This window comes from Hakea prostrata, chromosome 9, assembly GCF_041222555.1.
Source record: "Hakea prostrata isolate BN-2017 chromosome 9, UWA_Hpros_2, whole genome shotgun sequence".
NCBI lineage: Eukaryota > Viridiplantae > Streptophyta > Magnoliopsida > Proteales > Proteaceae > Hakea > Hakea prostrata.
Genome location: NC_142608.1, coordinates 20,815,135 through 20,822,644, shown reverse-complemented (window position 1 = coordinate 20,822,644; position 7,510 = coordinate 20,815,135). Strand labels below are relative to the sequence as shown.

The following is a 7,510-nucleotide window of genomic DNA, read 5'->3' as shown; positions in this document are numbered from 1 at the left end:
ACCCACTAAGCACCAAGCTTGTGTACTCTAACAATATAAGTAAAGGGGCACTTTGCCATCAATATTGTCATTTCAAATGAGAAATGTAATTGATTCAATAGCACTATCATGGCTGGACTTGCAAGACACTATCTTGAAAGCTAGAGTCCAAGACCAGGGAGAAACCAAATCCGACCAGGCTTTTGGTATAGTAGTTGTTGGGGGATATTTTTGTGATTGCATTTTACTTTATATTGGGGATATAGTTGTGTTATGATTTGTTTGAGTTTGCCGATTTGGATATTTTGCTAGTTTTAAGTTTACATCATTTCCCCTATTTTAGTGTGAATTTCTTTTATATTCACATCCTTGTGACCTAATGATTTAGGTAGAAAAGGATGTCATGCAATTCATCTAGTTTAGGATGTTCAGTTGGGCATTGGAATATTTTAATTTGGTCCATCATATGTGCAAATCTGCTCAGCCCTTGGATCTTCCGTGATTTCAAGGGGGGGGGGGGCGGCGGGGGGGGGGGGGGGCCCCCCCCCGGGGGGGGGGGGGGGTTAAACCAACACCCCCCCCCCCACGAAAAAGGAAAAGAAAGGGGAGGGGGGGGAGGGGGGGGGGGGGGGGGGGTGGGGGGGGCGCGCCGCTTCTTCCTCCCCCCCCCCCCCCCCCGTGGGGGGGGGGGGGGTGGGGGGGGGGGGGGGGGGGGGGGGGGGGGGGGGGGGGGGGGGGGGGGGGGGGGGGGGGGGGGGGGGGGGGGGGGGGGGGGGGGGGGGGGGGGGGGGGGGGGGGGGGGGGGGGGGGGGGGAAAAAGGGGGGGGGGGCCGGGGGGGGGGGGGGGGGGGGGGGGGGGGGGGGGGGGGGGGGGGGGGGGGGGGGGGGCAGGACCAAAAAAAAAAAAAAAAATTTTTTTTTTTTTCTTTCTCCCTTTCTTTTGTACTTACTAATAGAAGGTGATAAGGTCTACATCACTTTGTAGCACCATTGGCATGGCTCCACTAAAATCACAGTATCTCAGGTTTGTCATTGACAAGTCCTGGGCAAACCCACTAATTTCTTATCTCGGGATTTACCTTGATCCTTATTCCATTATAAATGATGCATCTGGTACAACCTCACCACTGCACTGCAATGGCATTGAAGTAATTCATCTGAAAGCATACAACCACTCTCTCAGTTCGAAGATGTAGATTTTGAATTTGAAGATTGTGGCAAATCAATTTTTTTCACCTGTGCAGAAGCTAGAAACATTAGTGGAGTGAAGAGGCAGGAGAAGTTTATGTGGTCTTATGTAATTTATTGTAGATTTGTGTAAACCATTGCAGAGAGCCAGCTTCTGCACTATAACTTATGTTTGTTCCTGAAAGGCATGTCTATAAGCTTTAGTCTCTTCCAATAGCCTACTTTCTTTTTGACACCACTGAGATTTCCCCTTCTCCAGTGTTTAATGAGCTCTGATGCATTGAAGTCTCTGGCTTTGAGGCTGAGCTTTTAAGTCTGGTTCTAATGGTCTGCTGTACTTGTTGAGAACATGGATTAAAAACAAAATCAAAATTTATATGTTCTCTCTCATCTCTGAAGGCTTGAAACATTTTGATCATGGTTGGTATGTGTAATGACTGTCAGCCATTTGCCAAATCTCATGACTGCATTCTTAGAAACTTGTCTCATTCCTCAGCAACCATTCTAATTAATCATTTTTTATGGATTAGGAATATTGATCTGAAGATTTCTTCCAAGAGGTCTGCTCAGTTACTGCATATTGGTTGAGGACAACCTTGAGAATCTGTGGTCAAAATTAATGTTGATTTTTCTACTTTGGGTGTCCCAGGACCAACTAGCTTGGGAGGAATGTTTCATACTTGAGTGCAGCTTTCTTATGGCTTTTTCAAAAAGGGTATTTGACCGGAAAAAAAGAAAAAGAAAAAGAAAGAACATGAAACATATGGGTAATACATTGTCCATGGTCATTGAGGCTCTTGCTGTTATATGGGAAATGCATTGTAGTTTCTTGAACTTCTCAATCATGGCACATTATAGACTTATATTATGCAAACCAGTCTTAAAAATTATTGATGGCTATTAATCTGTGTCCAACTAAAGTCTTTAAGTACACAATCCTAGGAAACGAAGTTCCCTCTTCACCTAATTGGAAATTTCCAATGGGCTGCTTGACTCCTCCCCTGAACTGAAGGTTTTAAATCTAAATTTTGCAAACTTCCAACTAACATAGATTGTCTTTTGGTTTGGCAAAACGAACCACAAATTGAGACAAGAAGATGATGCAAATGATATAAGAAAGAGTCTTGGTGTCAAAGATGATTCTTTAGCTGTTTTACAATGTGTCAAAAGAACATTGTCTCCTTGGATTAAATAGCAACAGTCCTTCTTGTCAAAACAAGAGTGATTAGGAAGTAACATCCAAGCAGGAATACAAATTAAAATAAATAAAAATATAAAAGATCACAGATGTTATATCAACCACAACAGTAGCTTACCTACAAAATTGAATTATATTGTTTAATCTTGATGTTGGAAATTAGAGAAGTGACATGATGCTTGAGAGGACAAACCTAAGAAAAGCTCATCCATAGGTTCCCTACACATATTCATAGATGGAAAAAAGAAAATACTAAGTACATTGAGTAAAACATTAAAAGTAATTTGATAAGTGGTTACCCAAAATAATAGCTATAATAATAATCTGATAAGTTAAAAATAAATAGATCGTCTTACCCAGATAAAAGTGAAGTGAAGCTAACATTGTCATCCATCTGATGAAACACATTTGGTTTATTATCCGGTATTGGAGCTAAAACTTGTGACTTTTGTATGTTTATTGGGTCTTTTCTTTTCTTCTTATATCTTCGGGTCTCCTCCCAGCCCTTCTTCCACCTACCACTTACACATTTTTGCTTCTTCTTCAACCTTATTGTAGACGTAGGGATCTTATCACTACTAACCACTTGTGGACCATTAGAATCAATGATAGTACCAAGCTGTATATGTAATTCTCGGACCACATTTCTTACAAAAGCATAGCCTTCGGTTGAATTTGAAGCTTGTTTGCTACATCAACAAGTTCATGACATAGATGCCTATATCATTCTGAACTTTCTAAATTAACATCTTCTTCAACCTGTTTTCCCTCGTTGTCCGTCACTACCATATTTCTTTCTGCTCGTGTCCATCTTTTCAGAATATATGTTGTGGGTATAAATTTAATATCTAATACATCAAAAACTTTCAAAGAATAAATACAAAGAATGTCAAGTGTCTCATATTTGTAGCAACTACAACTAATCATAAACTCATCATGGTTGCAAAATACTTTATACTCACATTTTGAATTCATAACTCTAACAACAAATTCATCCAGAGTATTATTTTCATTTCGATTTTTTATGAAGCAAACACTTACCCAGTTATACTGTTCTTGAAATGTGTCAAAAATCACAGGAGTGTAGATTTCCCCAGCTTGTATTATGATAGGTGACATTAAAAACATTGTCCTTGGAAGTTTGTTTCTTGATTCAAACTCAGATTTTAACTCATTCTCTCGCTTGGCAGCCACAACTCTTTCAAAGTGTGTGAAAAATTGTACAATATCCAATGTGAATTTTAAATACTTCTTCAATTCAACGTTCAAGCTCTCGCTAAATTTTGTACTTCTCATACCTAAAGTAAAGGTATTTTTCATGTAGCACATAGCCCACTTATATTTTAATCCATAAATTCATTGCAACCATGAATTATGAGTCACTCCATATTTGCTCAATAATTTTTGACATTCATCCTCAAACTGTTTTTCCTCCTTATATTGATATATGCACCTTTTAAAATCCTGAAGAAAATGTGAACCATCCTTCATTAAATTACCAAATGTTTCATGTCATTTTGCATTATATGCCATATGCATAGCCCATGTCGTGTCTCAGGCCACACCTCATTTAACGCTTTTGCCTTGGCAGCACCTTGATCTATAAGGATGGTAATAGGCTTTTTTCCTCCATGTGCTTTTGCGAATGCTTCAAGCAACCACATAAATGATTCAGCCGTCTCATCATATAAGAGAGCCGCCCCAAATATGACAGTTTCTCTATGATGATTAAACCCAACAAATACCCCAAATGGCCTACATTCTTTGTTTGTGCAAAATGTGGTGTCAAAGCTAACAATATCACCAAATAATGTATAATCAATGATCATTCTTGAATCGGCCCAAAAAATATTAGTTAATTGCTCATCACTATCCAATTATATTAAATACGTAAAAGAATGATTAGTATTACGCTGCCTTCCTAAATACATCAGCAAGCTCCCTGCCTCACCATAAGATAGTGAATGTTGTCTTTTGGCTCGGAGGTAGTTCTGATGATCCACAGGGGTGTAACCAAGGTTCTCCTTTCCACCTGCTTGCCTACCCATATACTCATACATTGACTTAGCTTTAATCCCCGAATTATCAGCCAAATCAATTTCATGCATATGTATGTCTGAAACTTTCCTCAGTGAACGCATCATGTGAGATGTATTTGGAAGATGAAATTCATGATTATGTTCTTCAACAAAATCACGACACTCATATTTTCCATTCTCTAACAAGTATATGGACATCCATGCCAAACAATTTGTTCTTGTCTCTGCTCGCGGTTTACTTGTATAAATATCCCTCGTATCTTTCAATCAAACACCAAATTTACAATATACAAATCTTCGTGAAGTTATAGTTGATTTGTCTTTCTTGCTCTTATTTGCATAATCCCTCCTAACACTAAATCCAAGACTTCGTCCATATTTATTGTAAAAATCATAAGCTTCTAATTCTATAGTAAACAACATACCAATTTGAGGCTTATACTCCACATCTCCACCAAACTCATTTTCAAGGCCAATTGTTGGGTTCTCCATAAAATGGTAGGATTCTGCAATAATGCACGTAAAAAAATAAAAACAAGTTAGAAACATTTTTATGTACCCAAAATTATTGTGCTTGTACTAAATTGGGACTTCTGGCTTCAATAGCTGATCTTAGATCTAGTTGGAATTTCAGAATTTCAATCAAGTTTCCGACTCCATCTATTTTTCATGAGTCACTAAGGTGTTGTATGGCAATGATTTTGTGCCTATTTCGGTGTTTTTAAGTTCCTATTTTCTGACAACTATTATTTCACTCAATCTTGCTATAAAATAGAGCTAGGCAGTAATAATACTTTTACAAAAATCAGGCACAATAAGATAATCACATGAATGATATCTACATGCTCAATACAGCTGCTCTACAAGCAATAATATGGACCTATACATACATGATAAACAAAATAATGGCATTCTCTGGCCTAGTTTATTTATTTTCCAATTGAAGAGATACCTATACAATATTCGTCATATAATTCAAGAAATCCACAAAATAAAGTTCCATGTCATGATGTCTAAAACCATGAAAATCAAAAGATAAAAATCATCATAGAAGAGAAACATTATCAGTCCTACAATCCATGACACCCACAAAACAATATGTTTATCATAAAAAGAAAACATCAATTATCTAAACACATGTGTCTTTGAAGTTGAACCATATGAAATGTATCACATTTACAGAAATATAGTGGAGCCATGCCAATGGTGCTGCAAAGTAATGCACACCTTATCACCTTCTGTTAGATAAGGATTTCTAAAACACCATCACCTGACCAGTGATAGCCTCTCTTTTTCTATTTTCCTTCTTTCAAAACACTATCACTTCCCCCACAAGGAGAATTTCGCTTTACTGTTTATGTCAGTTGACTTTATCTCATTCCAACCTTGTTGAAGTCTTCCTTGGACTTTGAAATTCAATTCATCTAGAAGATGAACCATCATTTTAGTCTCAAGTTGGGGCCGTGAATTAGAGACTCAATTTTCCACATTGACTCAACAAGGAAAAAAGAATGAACAAAAAAGAATTGAAAAGGAAAAGAACAACCCAATCAATTAATTATGACTTTCATGTCAAGTGTGGACGTTCTCTTTCTTTGATGCTTATCCTTTCAGGTTTTTAGGGAAAGTAAAAGAGAACATAAAAGCTCAACCTTGGCTCTGTTCTTGGTCAATTATATCTTATCCCCTCTCCAACCCGCCCCCACCCGCCCCCCGCCCCTTAATTTTTCTTGGATGTCTCAATTTCTTGGCTGATCACAATGGCCGGCGAGAACAGGGATCTAGACTATCTCCGTCCAAGCTCAGTCTCAAAGCCATTAGAACCAGACTTAAAAGCTCCGTCCAAGTTATGACCATTAGAACCAAACTTAAAAGCTCAATCTCAAAGCCAGAGACTTCAATGCATCAGAGCTCAAACATAAGTTACAGTGCAGAACCTGGCTATCTACAATGGTTTACACAAATGATTAAGCACAAGAAAACATGTAACATATTTCAAAATTAAACCACTGCCATTTCATAGAGCAGAATTTCCTCCATTAAACTGTTTTAGAAACAAAGTATACGTAAAAAGAGCAAAATTTCCTCCATGAAAATAGAATAATCGTTGTAAGAAATAGAGTAGAATTTCCTCCATTAAACTGTTTCAGAAACAGAGAATACATAAAAAATGAGTTAACTGCCAAAATCTCAACTTGCACAGTTCAGATTACATGGAGATTCACAAACTGATATTCACAACAATCAAGAAGATAGGAAAACCTAAACCAGATTTTAAACGAAATGGAACCTCAACCCCAGATTTTGAACAAGAGATGTTCACAAACAAAGGAGAAGAAGAAAAAAAAGAGCCTACCTGCAAATTGATCTCCCCAAACCCACGAACACAGTAGTCTAGCTTTCTCCACTATGCCTCCTCTTCTACCTGCAACTCTGCAAATGCCCATGGGGTGAGAGAGACGAAGAGAGGGAACATCGTGGAGATGGGAGTAAAAATGGAAAGAAATATTGGGCATCCATATTTAGAACCGAGTCACAAAACGGGTTTTTTATTATTTTTTTTAAAAAAATGGGTCATAAGGTGGGTCAATTTCACTTAAAACGCAGCCTCGCACGACCAGCTCACAGCAGGGGGCCCACACAGACACCACAGGGAGGAGCCCCGAACACTCTATAACAATAAAACAAAATGCAGACAAAACACTAAAAACAAACAAACAACCGCGAAATTTGACCCAAAACAAAAGCAGCAAAGTCGAAACAGACCCAACGGGAGACAAACACGCCAACCACACAAGGGAGCCAACCACACAAGGGAGGCCGGCAAGGGGGTCCAGGAGGCCAACGGCAGAACCCACGGCAGCTCCCATTGGGACAAAGACGGCGAAGAACAATATTATCCTTTCTTCTTTCACAGGTCAGCCCCCGGACAGAAGCGCCAGCCTCCCATTTGGGTACATAAGACCGGAGCAACATTATTACTCTCAAATGCACCAGGATATTCCAGAACATTTCAATCCAGCACAGCAGAACACAACAGCAACAATCAGAAAAGGAGCAGACAATCCAAGAAATCAAAGCACACAATCACGAACAAGAGACATCA

General features: G+C 39.0%; 1 pseudogene; it reads right to left on the bottom strand.

Annotated features, from left to right (window-relative positions):
- Window positions 1–2,717: 2,717 nt before the first annotated feature.
- LOC149004975 (protein FAR1-RELATED SEQUENCE 5-like) lies at window positions 2,718–7,274 on the bottom strand (annotated as a pseudogene).
- Window positions 7,275–7,510: the final 236 nt, after the last annotated feature.